This window comes from Prionailurus bengalensis, chromosome C2 (genome assembly GCF_016509475.1).
Source record: "Prionailurus bengalensis isolate Pbe53 chromosome C2, Fcat_Pben_1.1_paternal_pri, whole genome shotgun sequence".
In the NCBI taxonomy this organism is placed as follows: domain Eukaryota; kingdom Metazoa; phylum Chordata; class Mammalia; order Carnivora; family Felidae; genus Prionailurus; species Prionailurus bengalensis.
This window is the reverse complement of record NC_057350.1, coordinates 73,215,002-73,237,099: the sequence shown is the minus strand read 5'-3', so window position 1 is coordinate 73,237,099 and position 22,098 is coordinate 73,215,002. Positions and strand designations below refer to the sequence as shown.

The window sequence follows — 22,098 nt, the reverse complement described above, 5'->3', positions numbered from 1 at the left end:
AGAGCCTAGAGCCTGGAGTCTGCTCCAGATTCTTTGTCTCCCTCTCTTTCTGCCCCTCCCCCACTCCCAGTATGTGTTTCTCTCTCTCAAGAAAAAAAAATTTAAAAAAATGATCTTTATATATTCAGATATGAGTTCTTTGTCAGATTTACTTATTGCAAATATTTTCTCTCATTTTGTGCTTTGCCTTTTACTTTCCTTAGTGGTAATTTTAAAGAGCAGAAGTTTTCACAAAGCCTACTTTGGCAAAATTTTTCATCATTTTGTTTCTTGCGTTCTATATCATCTTTTCCTACCACAATCTTTTTTTCTTAGATTTTCTTCTAGAAGCTTATAGCTTTGGATGTTAAACTTAGGTCTGCAGTCTGTTTCAGATTAATTCTGTATATGTGAGGTAAGGGTCAACATTAATGTTTTTCCTTATGAATGTTCAGTGGTTCCAGCATCATTGGTTGAAAAGTCTTTTCCTTTGGACATCATTGAATTACTATTGCACTTCATCAAAAATCATTTGGCAGTATGTGTGTTAATTTTTTTCTGAATGCTTTATTCTTTCCCATTGATGTAGTCCATCTTTTGGGCCACTATCACACTGTCTTGACATCAGGTAATATAAGTCTTCCAACTTCGTTCTTTTTAAAATTTGGTTTGGCTGTTCTAGGTCAAATTATTGTTAGGATTGCATCAAATTTATAAACCACTTGAAGAAAATGGACATCTTAAGAATATTGAGTCTTCCAATCCACAAACACATTATGTCTTTCTTTAGATCTTATTTATTTTAGCACTATTCTGTAATTTTCAGTGAAAACATCATGAACATCTTTTGTAAAAATTTATCCCTAAAGTTTTTATGTTTTGGAATTTGTGTAAATGGAATTTTTGGAAAGTTTTTGTTTTTAGTTATTTGCTGTTGGTATTAGAAAATATAATTTGACTAACCTTGTATCCTGTCACCTTACTGAAGTCAACTATTACTAGTTTGGGTCGTTTTATAAATTCCTTGGAACTTTCAGTGTAAACAATTGTGTCATTTGTTAGTAGAGATAATTTTCTTTAGGTAATACTCTTTGATGTCTGTTTTGTTAGATATTAATATAGCCACTCCAGCTTTCTTGCACTTAAAAGCTACAGGATATATCTTTTTTTTTTCATTATATACTTTATCTCTTTTGTACGTAAAGTTCATCTCTTGCTTTTTAATTCATTTCTGAAAATCCCAACCTTTTAATTATAGTGTCTCTTTTTAAAAAGAATTTATTTGGTTTTTCTTTGTTTCCTCTTGAGTTCCTTTCTTGTCCCTTCCTTGCCTTCTTTTGGGTTATTTGAATATTTTTATTTATTTTTTTTTTTTAATTTTTTTTTTCAACGTTTATTTATTTTTGGGACAGAGAGAGAGCATGAACGGGGGAAGGGCAGAGAGAGAGGGAGACACAGAATCAGAAACAGGCTCCAGGCTCTGAGCCATCAGCCCAGAGCCCGACGCGGGGCTCGAACTCACGGACCTCAAGATCGTGACCTGGCTGAAGTCGGACGCTTAACCGACTGCGCCACCCAGGCGCCCCTATTTGAATATTTTTAAATATTTCCTTTTAACTATTGGCTTCTTAGCTATATGCCTCTTTGCATTTTTTTATTAGTTACTGTAAAGATTATAATATATATCCTTACCTTACAGCTATTTAATATTTTTATTTATCTATTTATTTATTTAATATATGAAATTTATTGTCAAAGTGGTTTCCATACAACACCCAGTGCTCATCCCAAAAGATGCCCTCTTCAATACCCATTACCTACCCTCCCCTACCTCCCACCCCCCATCAACCCTCAGTTCTCATTTTTTAAGAGTCACCTTATGCTTTGGCTCTCTCCCAGTCTAACCTCTTTTTTTTTTTTTTCCTTCCCCTCCCCCATGGGTTTCTTTAAGTTTCTCAGGATCCACATAAGAGTGAAAACATATGGTATCTGTCTTTCTCTGTATGGCTTATTTCACTTAGCATCACACTCTCCAGTTCCATCCACGTTGCTACAAAGGGCCATATTTCATTCTTTCTCATTGCCACGTAGTACTCCATTGTGTATATAAACCACAATTTCTTTATCCATTCATCAGTTGATGGACATTTAGGCTCTTTCCACAATTTGGCTATTGTTGAGAGTGCTGCTATAAACATTGGGGTACAAGTGCCCCTATGCATCAGTAATCCTGTATCCCTTGCTAAATTCCTAGCAGTGCTACTGCTGGGTCATAGGGTAGGTCTATTTTTAATTTTTTGAGGAACCTCCACACTGCTTTCCAGAGTGGCTGCACCAATTTGCATGCCCACCAACAGTGCAAGAGGGTTCCCGTTTCTCCACATCCTCTCCAGCATCTATAGTCTCCTGATTTGTTCATTTTGGCCACTCTGACTGGCGTGAGGTGATATCTGAGTGTGGTTTTGATTTGTATTTCCCTGATGAGGAGCGACGTTGAGCATCTTTTCATGTGCCTGTTGGCCATCCGGATGTCTTCTTTAGAGAAGTGTGTATTCATGTTTTCTGCCCATTTCTTCACTGGGTTATTTGTTTTTCGGGTGTGGAGTTTGGTGAGCTCTTTATAGATTTTGGATACTAGCCCTTTGTCCAATATGTCATTTGCAAATATCTTTTCCCGTTCCGTTGGTTGCCTTTTAGTTTTGTTGGTTGTTTCCTTTGCTGTGCAGAAGCTTTTTATCTTCATAAGGTCCCAGTAGTTCACTTTTGCTTTTAATTCCCTTGCCTTTGGGGATGTGTCAAGGAAGAAATTGTTGCAGCTGAGGTCAGAGAGGTTTTCTCCTGCTTTCTCCTCTAGGGTTTTGATGGTTTCCTGTCTCACATTCAGGTCCTTTATCCATTTTGAGTTTATTTTTGTGAATGGTGTGAGAAAGTGGTCTAGTTTCAACCTTCTGCATGTTGCTGTCCAGTTCTCCCAGCACCATTTGTTAAAGAGACTGTCTTTTTTCCATTGGATGTTCTTTCCTGCTTTGTCAAAGATGAGTTGGCCATATATTTGTGGGTCTAGTTCTGGGGTTTCTATTCTATTCCATTGGTCTATGTGTCTGTTTTTGTGCCAGTACCATGCTGTCTTGATGATTACAGCTTTGTAGTAGAGGCTAAAGTCTGGGATTATGATGTCTCCTGTTTTGGTCTTCTTCAAAATTACTTTGGCTATTCGGGGCCTTTTGTGGTTCCATATGAATTTTAGGATTGCTTGTTATAGTTTCGAGAAGAATGCTGGTGCAATTTTGATTGGGATTGCATTGAATGTGTAGATAGCTTTGAGCAGTATTGACATTTTGACAATACTTATTCTTCCAATCCATGAGCATGGAATGTTTTTCCATTTCTTTGTATCTTCTTCAATTTCCTTCATAAGCTTTCTATACTTTTCAGCATACAGATCTTTTACATCTTTGGTTAGATTTATTCCTAGGTATTTTATGCTTCTTGGTGCAATTGTGAATGGGATCAGTTTCTTTATTTGTCTTTCTGTTGCTTCATTATTAGTGTATAAGAATGCAATTGATTTTTGTATCCTGCGACTTTGCTGAATTCGTGTATCAGTTCTAGCAGACTTTTGGTGGAGTCTATCAGATTTCCCATGTATAATATCATGTCATCTGCAAAAAGTGAAAACTTGACTTCATCTTTGCCAATTTTGATGCCTTTGATTTCCTTTTGTTGTCTGATTGCTGATGCTAGCACTTCCAACACTGTTAAACAACAGCCATGAGAGTGGACCTCCCTGTCCTGTTCCTGATCTCAGGGGGAAAGTTCTCAGTTTTTCCCCATTGAGGATGATATTAGCTGTGGGCTTTTCATAAATGGCTTTTATGATGTTTAAGTATGTTCCTTCTATCCCAACTTTCTTGAGGGTTTTTATTAAGAAAGGATGCTGAATTTTGTCAAATGCTTTTTCTGCATCGATTGACAGGATCATATGGTTCTTATCTTTTCTTTTATTAATATGATGTATCATGTTGATTGATTTGCGAATGTTGAACCAGCCCTGCATCCCAGGAATGAATCCCACTTGATCATGGTAAATAATTCTTTTTATAAGCTGTTGAATTTGATTTGTTAGTATCTTATTGAGAATTTTTAATCCACATTCATCAGGGATATTGGCCTGTAGTTCTCTTTTTTTACTGGGTCTCTGTCTGGTTTAGGAATCAAAGTAATACTGGCTTCATAGAATGAGTCTGGAAGTTTTCATTCCCTTTCTATTTTTTGGAATAGCTTGAGAAGGATAGGTATTATCTCTGCTTTAAATGTCTGGTAGAATTCCCCAGGGAAGCCATCTGGTCCTGGACTCCTATTTGTTGGGAGATTTTTGATAACTGATTCAATTTCTTTGCTGGTTATGGGTCTTTTCAAGCTTTCTATTTCCTCCTGATTGAGTTTTGGAAGAGTGTGGGTGTTTAGGAATTTATCCATTTCTTCCAGGTTGTCCAGTTTGTTGGCATATAATTTTTTATAATATTCCCTGATAATTGCTTGTATTTCTGAGGGATTGGTTGTAATAATTCCATTTTCATTCATGATTTTATCTATTTGGGTTATCTCCCTTTTCTTTTTGAGAAGCCTGGCTAGAGGTTTATCAATTTTGTTTATTTTTTCAGAACACCAACTCTTGGTTTCATTGATCTGCTCTACAGTTTTTTTAGACTCTATATTGTTTATTTCTGCTCTGATCTTTATTATTTCTCTTATGCTGGGTTTGGGGTATCTTTGCTGCTCTGCTTCTATTTCCTTTAGATTTTGTATTTGGGATTTTTCTTGTTTCTTGAGATAGGCCTGGATTGCAATGTATTTTCCTCTCAGGACTGCCTTCGCTGCATCCCAAAGCATTTGGATTGTTGTATTTTCATTTTCGTTTGTTTCCATATATTTTTTAATTTCTTCTCTAATTGCCTGGTTGACTCATTCATTCTTTAGTAGGGTGTTCTTTAACCTCCATGCTTTTGGAGGTTTTCCAGACTTTTTCCTATGGTTGATTTCAAGCTTCATAGCATTGTGGCCCAAAAATATGCATGGTATGATCTCAATTCTTGTATACTTATGAAGGGCTGTTTTGTGACCCAGTATGTGATCTATCTTGGAGAATGTTCCATGTGCACTCGAGAAGAAAGTATATTCTGTTGCTTTGGGATGCAGAGTTCTAAATATATCTGTCAAGTCCATCTGATCCAATGTATCGTTCAGGGCCTTTGTTTCTTTATTGACCATGTGTCTAGATGATCTGTCCATTGTTGTAAGTGGGGTGTTAAAGTCCCCTGCAATTACCACATTCTTATCAATAAGGTTGCTTATGTTTGTGAGTAATTGTTTTACATATTTGGAGGCTCCTGTATTCAGCGCATAGACATTTATAATTGTTAGTTCTTCTTGATGGGTAGACCCTGTAATTATTATATAATGCCCTTCTTCATCTCTTATTACAGCCTTTAATTTAAAGTCTAGTTTGTCTGATATAAGTATGGCTACTCCAGCTTTCTTTTGACTTCCAGTAGCATGAAAGATAGTTCTCTATCCCCTCACTTTCAATCTGAAGGTGCCTCAGGTCTAAAATGAGTCTCTTATAGACAGCAAATAGATGGGTCTTGTTTTTTTTATCCATTCTGATACCCTATGTCTTTTGGTTGGCACATTTAGTCCATTTACATTCAGTGTTATTATAGAAAGATATGGGTTTAGAGTCGTTGTGATGTCTGTAGGTTTCATGCTTGTAGAGATATCTCTGGTACTTTGTCTCACAGGATCCCCCTTAGGATCTCTTGTAGGGCTGGTTTAGTGGTGATGAATTCCTTCAGTTTTTGTTTGTTTAGGAAGACCTTTATCTCTCCTATTCTAAATGACAGATTTGCTGGATAGAGGATTCTCGGTTGCATATTTTTTCTGTTGATCACACTGAAGATTTCCTGCCATTCCTTTCTGCCCTGCCAAGTTTCAGTAGAGAGATCCATCACTAGTCTTATCAGTCTCCCTTTATATGTTAGAGCACGTTTATCCCTAGCTGCTTTCAGAATTTTCTCTTTATCCTTGTATTTTGGCAGTTTCACTATGATATGTCGTGCAGAAGATCAATTCAAGTTACGTCTGAAGGGAATTCTCTGTGCCTCTTGGATTTCAATGCCTTTTTCCTTCCCCAGATCAGGGAAGTTCTCAGCTATTATTTCTTCAGGTACACCTTCAGCACCTTTCCCTCTCTCTTCCTCCTCTGGAATGCCAATTATGTGTAGATTATTTCTCTTTAGTGCATCACTTCGTTCTCTAATTTTCCCCTCATACTCCTGGATTTTTTTATCTCTCTTTCTCAGCTTCTTCTTTTTCCATAATTTTATCTTCTAGTTCACCTATTCTCTCCTCTGCCTCTTCAGTCCGAGCTGTGGTCATCTCCATTTTATTTTGCAGCTCATTAATAGCACTTTTGGCTGTTCCTTAGTCCCTTGATCTCTGTAGCAATAGATTCTCTGCTGTCCTTTATACTGTTTTCAAGCCCAGCGATTAATTTTATGACTATTACTCTAAATTCACTTTCTTTTATATTGTTTAAATCGTTTTTGATCAGTTCGTTAGCTGTTGTTATTTCCTGGACATTTTTTTGAGGGGAATTCTTCCGTTTTGTCATTTTGGATAGTCCCTGGAGTGGTGCAGAACTGCGGGGCACTTCCCCTGTGCTGTCTTGAATAACTTGCGTTGGTGGGTGGGGCCGCAGTCAGACCTGATGTCTGCCCCCAGCCTACTGCTGGGGCCACAGTCAGACTGGTGTGTACCTTCTCTTCCCCTCTCCTAGGGGTGGGATTCACTGTGGAGTGGCGTGGCCTGTCTGGGCTACTTGCACACTGCCAGGCTTGTGGTGCTGGGGATCTGGCATATTAGCTGGGGTGGATCGGCAAGGTGTACAGGGGCGGGAGGGGCAGGTTTAGCTCGCTAAACCGAAGCTCTGCTTCAGGAGGGGCTGCAGCACCGGGAGGTAGTCAGACCCGCCGGAGGGATGGATCTGCAGAAGCAGTGTTGGGTGTTTGTGCGGTGCAAGCAAGTTCCCTGACAGGAACTGGTTCCCTTTGGGATTTTGGCTAGGGAATGGGCAAGGGAGATGGCGCTGGCAAGTGCCTTTGTTCCCCGCCAAGCTGCGCTCTGTTGTCCAGGGCTCAACAACTCTCCCTTCCGTTGTCCTGCAGCCTTCCCATTGTCCTGCAACCTTCACGCTCTCCGAGCATTCCCACTAGTAGTGCAAGAGGGTTCCCCTTTCTCCTCATCCTTGCCAACACCTGTTGTTCCTTGTGTTGTTAATTTTAGCCATTCTGACAGGTGTGAGGTGGTATCTCATTGAGATTTGACTTGTATTTCCCTGATGAGCGGTGTTGAGCATCTTTTCATGTGTCTGTTAGCCATCTGGCTCTCTTCTTTGGAAAAGTGTCTGTTCCTGTCTTCAGCCCATTTCTTAACTAGGTTATTTGTTTTTGGGTTTAGAGTCACAGATTTTTGGATACTAACCCTTTATCAGATGTGTCTCTTGTAAATATCTTCTCCCATTTTGTTGGCTGCCTTTTAGTTTTGTTGATTGTTTCCTTTGCTGTGCAGAAGCTTTTTATCTTGATGAATTCCCAGTAGTTCATGTTTGTTTGCTTTTGTTTCCATTGCCTTTGATGATGTGTCTAAAGGAAGTGGCTTGGGCTGAGGTCAGAGAGTTTGCTGCCTGTGTTCTCCTCTAGGATTTTGATGGTTTCCTGTCTCACATTTAAGTCTTTCATCCATTTTGAGTTTATTTTTGGTGTGGTGTAAGAAAGTGTTCCAGTTTCATTCTTCTGCACGTCGCTGTCCAATTTTCCCAACAGCACAGATACTCTTTTTTGCTTTGTCGAAGATTAGTTGACCATACATTGTAGGTCCATTTCTGGGTTCTCTGTTCGCTTCCATTGATCTGTGTGTCTGTTTTTGTTCCAGTGCCATACTGTCTTGATGACTTTAGCTTTGTAATGTAGCTTGAAATCCAGAATTGTGATGCCTCTTGTTTTGTTTTTCTTTTTCGGGATGACTTTGGCTATTTGGAGTCTTTTGTGGTTTCTTACAAATCTTAGGGTTGTTTATTCTAGCGCTGTGAAAAATGCTGGTGGTATTTTGATAGGGATTGCATTAAATGTGTAGATTGCTTGGGTAGTATAGACATTTTAATGATGTTTGTCCTTCCAATTCATGAGCATTGAATGCTTTTCCATTTTTTGATCTCCTCTTCAGTTTCTTTCATAAGTGTGGCATAGTTTTCAGAGTACAGATCTTTGACCTCTTTGTTAGGTTTATTCCTAGGTATCTTGTTGTTTTTGGTGCACTTGCAAATGGGATCGATTCCTTGATTTCTTTTTCTTCTCCTTTGTTTTTGGTATATAGAAATGCAACAGATTTCTGCACATTGATTTTATATCCTACAACTTTGCTGAATTAATGTATTAGTTCTAGGAGTTTTTTGGTGGAATCTTTTGGGTTTTCTACATAGGGTGTCATGTTGTCTGCAAATAGTGAAAGTTTGACTTCTTCCTTGCTGATTTGGATGCCTTTTATTTCTTTTTGTTGTCTGCTGAGGCTAAGACTTCCGGTGCTATGTTAAATAGTAATGGTGAGAGTGGACATCTTTGCCTTATTCCTTACCATAGGGGAAAGGCTTGCACTTTTTCCCCATTGAGGATGATATTAGCTGTGGGTCTTTCATATATGGGTCTTCATGATGTTGAGGTATGTTCCTTCTATCCCTGCTTTGTTAAGCGTTTTTATAAAAAATGGATGAGTGTGGGAAAATCTTTTATCTTGGCTTGTCACAATTCTTTTCTTAAAATGCTTTGAGTTAATAATTCTATTCTTGGGCCTTAGCCTTTCAGCAGTTGCTGTCAGTGGTTTCAGGGATTTTAAATTTATTTGTTTTAACTAGGTGAATAGTTGGAAGAATTGTTTACTTAGAGATATTTATCAATTCTGCTACAAGTAATCAATTTTTGGCTAAATTTTTTCCCTTGGTTATATAGATTGGTTTCTATTCATATGGGTTGAAAGCTAAGAATTGTTTAACAATAGGCAATAGTTTAATTGTATCTAACTTTTTCATCCCAGTTCTCAGTTAATGCATGTAATAGTTAATTTTATTAACAAACTGATGGAATAGGAAAAACCATATTGTAGATGCTATCCCAAACCAGCAGTTTTTTTACTAACAACATAGCCCCACTTTAAAACAGTTTGTCTGGAGCTGGCAGTAAGATGGTCTCAAAACAGCTTTTGTCATGGGCAAGAAAAATAAGCTCTAAACTAGTCTAATATTAGTGTTTATATTTAGATGATTCTTCTGTTTCTGTTTCTGCAGTTTCATATTAAACCATTGTTAAGAAAAAAAACCAGTAAGTGTTTTGGATGCAGTTTTGTATTGCTTTTATCTCATTGAAGATTGATAAATAGGAGAATGATGTTAATGTAATCTGGAAATCACTTGGTCCATACTTAATTTTTCCTAAACTAGGAAATCCTGTGCCATAGGAATAGGATTATAATTTTAATTGGAGAGTAGAAAAGAAAGCCCTTGGCTCTTTTGCTACCCTGAAAGCAAGGAGTTCTTTGGACTGTATTTAAGAAAATTAAAGACAACCTGCAGCTGGGCCTTTTACCTAGCGATTTACTCCCAACCCAGCATGATTCTTTGCAGGTGATACATTCCATTGCCTTTTTTGCCCATCTTAAAAGTAGCCCAACTGTATTTGGGGCTTTGACCTATACTCGTCTGACACCCACTGACCCTATTTTAATTGCAGTTGACCCTTGAACAACTTGGGGGTGGTTAGAAGTGCTATTACTCTGCACAGTTGAAAATTGTGTAATTTTGACCCCCCCCCCAATACTTAACTACTAATAGCTTTCTTTTGACCTTACTGATAACATAAACAGTTTATTAACATGTTTTGTATATGTATTATATGTTGTATTCTTATAATCAAGTAAGCTAGAGAAAACTGTTAAAGAAATCTTAAGAGAAAATACAGTATTGTCCTGTATTTGTAAAAACAGAACAAAACAAAACTGTATATAAGTGGACCCATGCAGTTCAAACCTGTGCTGTTCAAGGGTCAACTGTATAGTGTTGCCAGTATTTTCAGTCCTTTGTGCTGTGGTTGTAGGCTGAGTGACAAAATTAAATGCCTATTTCTTTGTCTCTGAGGCCATTTATTTTGACCTTGAAACTTAAAAGTTTATTTTAACTCTTGAAAATAATTATTTTTAGCTGTTAAAGATGCAAAAAGTGAAAATAATGCTTTTTGAGAAGAAGTATAAAACATTTCTGCAGTTTTAAATTAATGTATTTTATTGATTATAAGATGCACTTTTTTCTAATTTTAACCTTTTCGAATTTCGGAGCATTTGTAGTTGATGCACTTCACAATTTTGTTGGGTTTTTTCTTTTAAAGGGGTACAAATAAGTGGGGTGCCTTATGATTGATGATGTATTGGATTGGATGAAATATGGTATTAGCTTGTAGATCAGTTTTAGAAGTTAAAATATCCTGGTTTTGATATTCTGGAAACCCTGTTTTTGAAAGGTCATACTATCATTTCTATGGAGTTTAGAACTGTGGTTTCCAAAAGTTCATAATATAGATTTTGGCAAAGTCTTCTAAATATTTTTTGAAATGGAGGTTTAGATCTTGTTATGAATAATAAGCTGTGAAACTACAAAATAGTTTCCTTTAAAACAAAAAATTTTAGGAGCATCTGGGTGGCTCAGTCAGTTGAGCATCTGACTTCAGGTCAGGTCATGATCTCATGATTCATGAGTTCAAGCCCTGTGTCAGGCTCTGTACTGACAGCTCAGAGCCTGGAGCCTGTTTCAGATTCTGTGTCTTTCTCTCTGCCCCTCCTCTGTTTCACACTCTGTCTCTTTCTCTCTCTCAAAAATAAGTAAACATCAAAATATTTTAAACAAAAAATTTAAATAAGAAAAATACGCCTTTTTTCTATTATTTTGTTATAGAACCAATCATTGAAAAATTCAGGTTTCTGTTCTTTATAGTCCTAATTTAATAGAGCAAAGTGGAAGTTAGGACTAGAACTATGACTATTGGATTTTACCTTTTTGCCATTTGTAATACCTTGTATCATTACATAAGAATGACTGAATTTCTTATACACAGTATTACATACACATACTTTCTCTATCCCACCTTAAAGTCTTCTGTCATTTCTATAACATATCTAAAAGTGATTATTCTAGGTCATTTTGAAACCAGTACAGCAGTTCTTGGCCCTTACTCCCCTGCCCCTCCCAAACTTTATCCCAAAATTTATCCCAGATTCTTTGAGAAACTAACTAAAACTCTGAACATCTCCTCTGGAAAAAATGCTCACACTCCTTTGAAATTGTTTTTACAATTTTGAGGGGTGGTTTTAGGCAGTTACATCTGTTTTTTGTTTTGTTTTTTTGTTTTTTGCTTTTAGCTTATTATTTAGAAATGCTAGGAAGAAAAATGTGAAGAAATGATACTGCCTTGATTTTCACTTTATAGAAATGCTTTTAATGTTGCATCACTAAATATGATGATTGCTGGGCACCTGGGTGGCTCAGTTGGCTAGGCATCTGACTCTTGATTTCCACTCAGGTCATGATCACGGTTCATGGGATCAGGTCCTGTATGGGGCTTCATGCTGGCAGCACAGAGCCTGTTTGAGATTCTCTCTCTCAAAATAAATAAACTTAAAAAATATATATGATTGCTAGTAGATTTTTTTAATGTCTATATTAATAAGAGCTATCGCCCCCACTCCGTTAGGAATGAGTTTAACATTGTGGCAGATACTTAGATGTTCTTTAAGCATCCACTGAGATGATCTCATGAACTTGGTTTTTCTTTTTTCTATTCATATGGTTAAAAAAGCCATGAACCATCAATTGAACTTCCTTGTATTCTTTTTGGGCTACATTTCACTTCATGGTATTGTATTTAATTTGCTGTTTTTCCTTCCAGAACATTTTTGTCTTCATATTTGAAGTAAGATTAGTTTCTTGTTTTTTAAGGTTCTATAATCTGATTGTCTAATGAATTTGGAAGCTTTTCATCGTCCTCAGGAATGTAAGAATGAGCTATTTTCTTGATAGAATTTCAATGTACTTATAATATGTTTACATTTATTGTGATCATTCATTTTTAATTTCTTTCATCTTATTTTGTATTTATCATAGTTTTCCTGCATGTATTTTAACTCTTTCCTGCCATTTTCTAATTTCTATTAGTTAAAAAATTTTTTCTTTCTTTTTTAAATTTCTTCTCTTTCCTAATGGTTTGTGAGTTCTCTTTCTATACAAGTCTTTACCATTGAATTTTAAGAAACATTTAAAATATTTATATCAACGTCTAAGTTTTATTTATCCCCATATTTATAGACACCCACAATACCATACCCAGACCTCTGTTTTTATTGAAATTTGGAAATTAGGTTCCAGACTGGCAGTGATTCTGTCTGTGCATTCCTCAACATACAATATTCACCTGTTTTAGAAATTCACATTAAACTGTACCACTGCTCTTAAGTTGATGTCTTATTTATTGCTTTCTTACAACAAGTATGTTGGGAGTACGTGGAACAATGGCAGTAAAATGTATGTGGTGTAAAATATTTCTTTTTAGTTTATTACTGGAAGACCAAGTATTTATAGGTTGAGAGGTAGGTAAGGAGATATTTACAAACTGACAATTATGTTTAATTCTGGTCAACATTAATTTAAGGACTTTATGCTAGTAAAATAGTGTTTTACTTCACTATTCACTATTTACTTCATTTCTTCATTTCAACAATTGTCAATTTTCTAATAGATTTGAATATCTGCATGGTTTCCATTATCAGAAAACTTTATTAAGAAACAGTTCTGGAGGGGCGCCTGGGTGGCGCAGTCGGTTAAGCGTCCGACTTCGTCCAGGTCACGATCTCGCGGTCCGTGAGTTCGAGCCCCGCATCAGGCTCTGGGCTGGTGGCTCGGAGCCTGGAGCCTGCTTCTGATTCTGTGTCTCCCTCTCTCTCTGCCCCTCCCCCGTTCATGCTCTGTCTCTCTCTGTCCCAAAAATAAATAAATGTTGAAAAAAAAATTAAAAAAAAAAAAAAAGAAACAGTTCTGGAAAATACATAACTGCAGTGAAGTAGTAACATAGTTACATTGCGAATTAAAATAGCTTTTAAGTGACAGTTGTCAGTAATTAAAATAATGTTGCCAGTATTGTTAATCAAGATTAAGAGCAATGGAAGGTTTGATACTGAAGATACCAGCTTTAAAAACATAAAAAAGAATGAGGAAATTTCTAAATGGGTACTTAGAAATGTTCTTACTACAGTCATTTTTAAATCTTCTTCCTCCTTTATGCTCTTCTCATCCCCATTTTGTAATTCTTTTCTAGTACAAGTGTTAAGTAAGTTAGACTTGGACCACTTGGCTCAGTTTTATGCATTCTTCTGTATTAGCAAACTGGTTTTATATGAAATTTTAATGTTAAACATTTTTCGGTAATTGGTTGAGATCAATCTTTAGATAATAAGAAATACAGACGAATATTACGCAATGTAATGGTGGGCTGGAAAGCTACTTGGAAATACTTTCTCAAGTAATAATTGTAACTCAAGGGTCCCTGTTTTCAATCATTAGTAAAAAATAGAATTCTCCTTTTGGTAGCTATATTTTGTTGTATTAAGCTTCTTTAAAAGGCAACTCTGACAGGAAGAAGAGATTTTTACTGGCTAGAGAGAAGAAAAGATATTTGCAGTGGATTAAAGCCAGTCAAATAGGTGTAATCCATCCATTTATAATAACATTTTATTTTAAAGTTTATGTATTTTGAGAGAGAGAGAGCAAGTGATAGAGGGGTGGAGAGAGAAGGAGAAAGAGAGAATTCCAAGCAGGCTCCGCACTGTCAGCGTGGAGCCTGATTGTGGGGCTCAAAATCACAAACCACAAGATCCTGACCAGAGCCGACGTCAGATGCTTAAATGACTGAGCCACCCAGGTGCCCCTGATGACATTTTAATAATAGTTTTAAAATTAATCTATTCACATACCGTAACATTCACCTCTTTAAAGTGTATAGTTTTGTGCACAAGGTTGTATAGCCATCATTACTAACTTCAGAACATTTTCATCACCGAAAAAAAAAAACTCTGTACCTACCAGCAGTTGGTTTCTATTTCATTCTCTCCCAGTCTTTGAAAATCACTTATCAAGTTCTATGAACTTGCCTATTCTGAACGTCTCATATAAACGGAGTTATACAGCCTATGGCTTTTTGTTTCCAGCTTTTTTCACTTAGTGTACTTTCAAAGTTTCACGTTGTAGGATATGTAAATATGAATAATATTCCATTGTGTGAATATACCACATTTTGTTTATCCATTTATAAATTGATAGACATTTGGGTTGTTTCCACTTTGGGGCTGTTACGAATAATAATACTATGAATATTGGTGTACAAGTTTTTGTGTGGGTGCACCTTTTCAGTTCTCTTGGATAGTCTAGTAAGAGTGAAATTACTCAGTCACATGGTAACTCTTTTTACCTTTTGAGGAACTGCCAAACTGTTTTCTGGAATGGCTATACTATTTTATTCCTCCTCCCTCTCCCTGCCCAGCACTGAGGATTCTCATTTCTCCATATCCTCACCAAAATGTATTATATTTTCAGTCTTTTTTATTATGACCATCCTAGTTGATATGAAGTGATAACTCATTGTGGTTTTGGTTTGCATTTTTGTAATAACAAATGATGGTTGAGCTTTTTTGTGTGTGTACTTACTGGCTATTTATATATCTTAGGAGAAGTGTCTGTTTAAATCCTTTGCCCATTTTAAAATTGAGTTGTCTTTTTATTGTTGAGCTGTAAGGATTCATTATGTATTCAGGAGACTTATCAGATACACTATGTATTCTAGATAGTGTTACCAAAAAATGATGTGCAAATATTTTCACCCATACTGTGGGTTTTCACTTTTTTGATAGTGCTCTTTGGTGAACAAAAGTTTTTCATTTATATTGAATCAAATTTACCTGTTTTTTTTCCTTTGGTTTCTTGTGATTTAGATATTGTAAGTAGGAAACATTGCCGAATCCAAGGTTATAAAGATGTATACTTATGTTTTCTTCTAGGAGTTTTATGTTTTAGCTCTTATATTTAGGTCTTGATCCATTTTGAATTAGTTTTTGTACATAGTGTTAGAGGTCTTATTTAATTACTTTCCTTCCAGTTTCAGCATCATTTGTTGAAACGACTGTTCTTTCCCTCATTAAATTCTCTTGGCACCCATGTTGACTATAAACATAGTGGTATGTTTCTCTACTTTTAATTCTGCTCCCTTGATACATGTCTATCCTTACACCAGTATCACCATCTTGACTAATATAGCTTTGTAGATTGTCTTGAAATGGGGATGTGTGGGTCCTCTACTTTGCTTTTCTGTGTAAAGATTGTTTTAACTATTCTGGGTCTTATGCAACCCCATCTGAATATTAGGATCAGCCTGTCATTTGCTGAAAAAAAGCCAAATGCGATTTTGACCAGTAGTGCATTCAATAATATCTAAAAACCTCTTCATTGCTTTAAGAGGGTGATAGGGAACCAGTTTTATTTTTTTTAATCTGTCTTTAAAACTGGTAAGTTCATGTGTGAACCATACTTAGGTAACTAAGTAGTAGGTGAAGGGAAATATTTTTTTATATATGTATACCATTTAATACATGAAGATGAAATAGTAGAATTAGATTGTTACCATTTTGCAGCCCCCAGTGAATGAATTGATTTAGGCATTGAATAGCAAGGCCTGCTAACATCACAAAAAGACATAACCAGACATTATGTGCTTCTTTTTTTTTTTAATTTTTTTTTTTAAGTTTATTTATTTTTGAGACAGAGAGAGAGCATGAACGGGGGAGGGTCAGAGAGAGAGGGAGACACAGAATCGGAAGCAGGCTCCAGGCTTTGAGCCATCAGCCCAGAGCCCGACGCAGGGCTCGAACTCACGGACTGCGAGATTGTGACCTGAGCTGAAGTCGGATGCTCAACCGACTGAGCCACCCAGGCGCCCCTATGTGCTTCTTAATAAGAGGACACAGTACCAACTGTATTCTTGCCCAAAGGATTAAACATGAGACTGATCAGGTTATTGCATTTAGCTGCCACTTTGCAGGAAATACAGAAGCCAGAGGACCACATTGAATGGTTCCATGAGTATAGAGTGATTTTTACTGGGAAACCCCAGTTTATTATTTTTTAATGTATTTTTTATTTTTAATATAATTTGTCAAATTGGCTAATGTACAGTGTGTAAAGTGTGCTCTTGCTTTTGGGGGTAGATTCTTGTGGTTTATCGCTTATATACAACACCTAGTGCTCATCCCAACAAGTGCCCTCCTCAGTGCCCATTACCCGTTTTCCTCTCTCCCCCACCTCCCCATCCACCCTAAGTTTGTTCTCTGTATTTAAGAGTCTCCTATGGTTTGCCTCCCTCCTTCTCTGTTTGTAACTGTGTTTTTTTCCAAACCCTTCTCTTCCCCCATGGTCTTCTGTTAAGTTTCTCAAGATCCACATATGAGTGAAAACATATGATACCTGTCTTTCTCTGACTTATTTTACTTAGCATAATCCCTTCCAGTTCTATACACATTGCTGCAAATGGCATGATGTCATTCTTTCTCATTGCCAAGTAGTATTCCATTGTATATATCAACCACATCTTCTTTATCCATTCGTCAGTTGATGGACATTTAGACTCTTTCCATAATTTGGCTATTATTGAAAGCGCTGCTATAAACAGTGGTGTACATATGCCCTATGAATCAGCACTCCTGTATGCTTGGATAAATTCCTAGTAGTGCTGTTGCTGGGTCATAGGGTAGTTCTATTTTTAATTTTTTGAGGAACCTCCACAATGTTTTCCAGAGCAGCTATAACCAGCTTGCATTGCCACCAACAGTGCAAGAGGGTTCCTGTGTCTCCACATCCTCGCCAGCATCTGTTGTTTCCTAAGTTGTTAACTTTAGCCACTCTGACTGGTGTGAGGTGGTATCTCAGTGTGGTTTTGATTTGTACTTCCCTGATAGTGAGTGATGTTGAGCATCTTTTCACATGTCTGTTGGCCATCTGGATGTCTTCTTTGGAAAAGTGTCTATTCATGTCTCTGCCCATTTCTTCACTGGATTATTTATTTTTGGGGTGTTGAGTTTGATAAGTTCTTATAGATTTTTGGATACTAACGCTTTATCCAATATGTCATTTGCAAATATCTCCCATTCTGTCGGTTGCCTTTTAGTTTTGTTGATTGTTTCCTTTGCAGTGCAGAAGCTTTTTATTTTGATGAGGTCCCAGTAGTTCATTTTTGCTTTTAATTCCCTTGCCTTTGGAGATGTGTCGAGCAAGAAATTGCTGTGGCTGGGGTCAAAGAGATTGTTGCCTGATTTCTCCTGTAGGGTTTTGATGGTTTCCTGTCTCACGTTTAGGTCTTTCATCCATTTTATTTTTGTGTGTGATATAAGAAAGTGGCCTAGTTTCATTCTTCTGCATGTTGCTGTCCATTTCTCCCAACATCATTTGCTAAAGAGACGGTCTTTTTTCCATTGGATACTCTTTCCTGCTTTGCCAGAGATTAGTTGGCCATACATTTGTGGGTCCAATTCTGAGTTCTTTATTCCATTGGTCTATGTGTCTGTTTTTGTGCCAATACCATGCTGTCTTGATTATTACAGCTTTGTAGTAGAAGCTAAAGTCTAGGATTGTGATGCCTCCCGCTTTGGTTTTCTTTTTCAATATTACTTTGGCTATTTGAGGTCTTTTGTGGTTCCATACAAATTTTAGGATTGTTTGTTCTAGCTTGGAGAAGAATGCTGGTGCAATTTCGATTGGGATTGCATTGAATGTGTAGATTGCTTTGGGTGGTATTGACATTTTAACAATATTTATTCTTCCAGTCCATGAGCATGGAATGTTTTTCTGTTTCTTTGTGTCTTCTTCAATTTCCTTCATAAGTTTTCTATAGTTTTCAGCATACAGATCTTTTATATCTTTAGTTAGGCTTATTCCTAGGTAGTTTATGGTTCTTGGTGCAATTATAAATGGGATCAATTTCTTGATTTCTCTTTCTTTTGCTTCATTATTGATGTATAGACATGCAACCGATTTCTGTACCTTGATTTTGTACCCTGCGACCTTGCTGAATTCTTGTACCAGTTCTAACAGACTTTTGGTGGAATCTTTCGGGTTTTCTGTGTAGAGTATCATGTCTTCTGCAAAAAGTGAAAGTTTAACTTCTTCTTGGCCAATTTTGATGCCTTTATTTCACTTTGTTGTCTGATTGCTGATGCTAGGACTTCCAACATTATGTTAAACAACAGCGGTGAGAGTGGAAATCCCTGTTGTGTTCCTGATCTCGGGGAAACTTCTCAGTTTTTCCCCATTGAGGATGATATTAGCTATGGGCTCTTCATATATGACTTTTATGATGTTTAGGTATGTTCCTTCTATCCCAGCTTTCTTGAGGGTTTTTATTAAGAAGGGATGCTGTATTTTGTCAAATGCTTTTTCTACGTCTATTGACGGGATCATATGATCCCGTCATATGATCTTTTGATCATATGATCCCGTCATATGATCTTTTGATCATATGATCATATAATCTTTTAACTTTGTTAAAGTATATTTATAACTTCAGCTTCACATTGATGTATCACATTGATTGGTTTGCGAATATCGACCCAGCCCTACAGCCCAGGAATGAATCCCACTTGATCATGGTGAATAATTATTTTAATATGTTGTTGAATTCAATTTGCTAGTATCTTGTTGAGAATTTTTGCATCCATGTTCATCAGGGATATTGACCTGTAATTCTCCTTTTTTTGTGGGGTCTCTGTGTGGTTTGGGAATCAAGGTAATGCTGGCTTCATAGAATAAGTCAAGAAGTTTTCCTTCCATTTCTATTTTTTGGAACAGCTTGAGAAGGATAGATATTAACTCTGCTTTAAATGTCTGGTAGAATTCCCCTGGGAAGCCATCCAATCCAGGACTCTTGTTTGTTGGGAGATTTTTGGTAACTGATTCAATTTCTTTACTAGTGATAGGTCTGTTTAAATTTTCTGTCTCTTCCCTTTTGAGTTTTGATAGTGTGTACGTGTCTAGGAAAGTGTCCATTTCTTCCAGGTTGTCCAGTTTGTTGGCATGTAATTTTTCATAGTATTCTCTGATAATTGCTTGTATTTCTGAGGGACTGGTTGTAATAATTCCATGTTCATTCATGATTTTGTCTATTTGGGTCCTCTGTCTTTTCTTTTTGAGAAGTCTGGCTAGGGGGTTATCAATTTTGTTTATTTTTTTTGAAAAACCAGCTCTTTGTTTCATTGATCTGTATGGGGTTTTTTGGTGTTTTTTTTTTTTTTATTCAATTTCTTCTTTTTTAAATTTTTTTTTTTTCCCAACGTTTATTTATTTTTGGGACAGAGAGAGACAGAGCATGAACGGGGGAGGGGCAGAGAGAGAGGGACACACAGAATCGGAAACAGGCTCCAGGCCCTGAGCCATCAGCCCAGAGCCTGATGCGGGGCTCGAACTCCTGGACCGGGAGATCGTGACCTGGCTGAAGTCGGACGCTTAACCGACTGCGCCACCCAGGCGCCCCCAATTTCTTCTTTAATTGCCTGTTGACTCATTCATTCTTTAGTAAGATGTTCTTTAACCTCCATGTATTTGGAGGTCTCCCAAACTTTTTCCTGTGGTTGATTTCAAGTTTCATAGCATTGTGATATGAAAATGTGCATGGTATCATCTCAGTATATACACACATTCACAGACATACACACAGAGACATATACACATGAAGATATATATATATATATATATATGTATATATATATACACACACATATACACATTGCATATGCATATACATATTATTATATATACATACACATAAGTGTAGAATTGCTTTGCTTTAAAATGTTCATACTGTGTTTGTTAGCTTAAAACATGCTTTTCTCATTCATTAATCCATGTCTTCAGCTTTTCCTATTAAAATAAGTAGATTTTTACCCATTTTAATATCTACATAATTTTTGTAGAATGACTGTACCAATATTTATTTACCTTTTGTTGTTGTATTGATAAGAAGCTTGTTTCCAATTTTTCTTCATTCCAAACTATACTGTAGTGAACATCTTTCTGCGTGTACTCTCTCCCAAGTACATATTAAGTTTTGGAGTACCTGTAAAGTATGAAAAGATGATTATGAGGGAGAGCCTGGGGAGAAGGAAAAAAAAGAGAAGATGATAATCAAGTTTCCTTCTGTATAATTGTATCTCCTATTAAGATATAGAAGTACTTAGATTTTGTTTCTGCCCAATTGAGCATTTAAACTGTGTTGGGGTGCCTGGGTGGCTCAGTCAGTTAAGTGTCTGACTTTGGCTCAGGTCATGATCTTGTAGGTTGTGAGTTCGAGCCCTGCATTGGGCTCTGTGCTGACTGACAGCTGAGAACCTGGACCTGCTTCAGAGTCTATGTCTCCTTTTCTCTCTGCCCTCCCCCCCCATTCTCTCTCTGTCTGTCGAAAATAAATAAATGTTAAAAAAAAATTTAAACACTGTTAAAATATGTTAAACTTTGTTAAAGTATATTTATAACTTCAGCCTTATTCAGGATAAAGTTAGAGAATTCTTTTCACTGGTTTTGAAAATAATTTGAGGTTTACATGTAAAAACATTTCTTCTATCATGTTAAATGAACTGACAAATATTGATGTGAATCTGATTGTTTTCCATGTAATTACCATTTCATAGAAGGATGTTATTTAAAGTGGTGATGTTGGAGGTTGTGCAATAACTTTCAGCAGTCAAATTCATAGTTAAAGGGATTTTTTATATATTTTACAATGCACATGTTTGTGATTCACTGATGTTATATCTAAGATTAGTTTCTAGAAGTGGAATTACCGCTTGTACCGCTTGTTGAAAAGATGGTCTTTTCCCTATTGAATAGTCTTGGCACCCTTGTTGAAAATAATTTGATCATTTATGTGAAGGTTTATTTCTGGACTTTTATTCTGTTCCATTGGTCTGTACATTTGTATTTATGCCAGTACCAAACTGTTTTGAATACTGTAGCTTCATAGTAAGTTTTGAAATGAGGAAGTGTGAGTCCTCCAGCTTTATTCTTTTTCATGATTATTTTGGCAGTTCAGGTTCCTTGAGATTCCACATGAATTTTAGAATGGGTTTTTCTCTTTCTGCAAAAAAAATGTCATTGGGATTTTGACAGAGATTGTAAATTGCTTTGGGTAATATTGACATCTTAATAATACTAAGTCTTCCAATCTATAAACACAGGATGTGTTTCCATTGTTTTCTGTCATCTTTAATTTCTTTCAGCAGTGTTTTATACTTTTCATTGTACAAGTAAAGTTTATTCCCAAGTATTTTATTCTTTTTGATGCTATTGTAAATGGAACTGTTTTTGTAATTTTCTTTTTAGATTATATATAGAAACGCAACTGAATTTTGTGTTGACTTTGTATCCAGCTACTTTGCTGAATTCATTAGCTCTAACAGCTTTTTTGCTGAGTCTTTAGGGTTTTCTACATATAACATTATATCATCTGCAGACAGAGATCATTTTACTTCTTCCTTTCCAATTTGGGTGCCTTTTATTTTTTTTTTCTTGCCTAATTGCTCTGGGTGCAACTTCTAGTACTGTGATGAATTGAGGTGGTAAATTTGACCTAAATTAATCATAGTTTACCATCCCATGTTTTCCCCTGGTAGTTGCAAGCCTTCAACAGATTGCAGAGTTCCAGAATAGTTACATCAGACAGTTTCTGCATGTGTAATTGTTGTCTAAGTGGAAAGACAAATTCTTTGTGCTTCCTATTCACCCATCTTCCCAGAATCTGAATTATTTTTAATCAAATAATTTTATTAAAATTTGGAATGACTTTAAAATGGAGGCCTATTTCTCTCAGACTTTCTGCATTAAACCATACAGTACACTTTTCATACAGTTAAATATTATTGAGTATTTGGTTAGTTATG

At 36.4% G+C, this 22,098-nt stretch overlaps 1 protein-coding gene across 26 annotated transcripts in view; it reads left to right on the top strand.

Annotated features, from left to right (window-relative positions):
• DLG1 (discs large MAGUK scaffold protein 1) overlaps positions 1–22,098 on the top strand; it is a 279,606-nt gene that overhangs the window by 94,455 nt on the left and 163,053 nt on the right. The gene's annotated exons all lie outside the window — the stretch shown is intronic.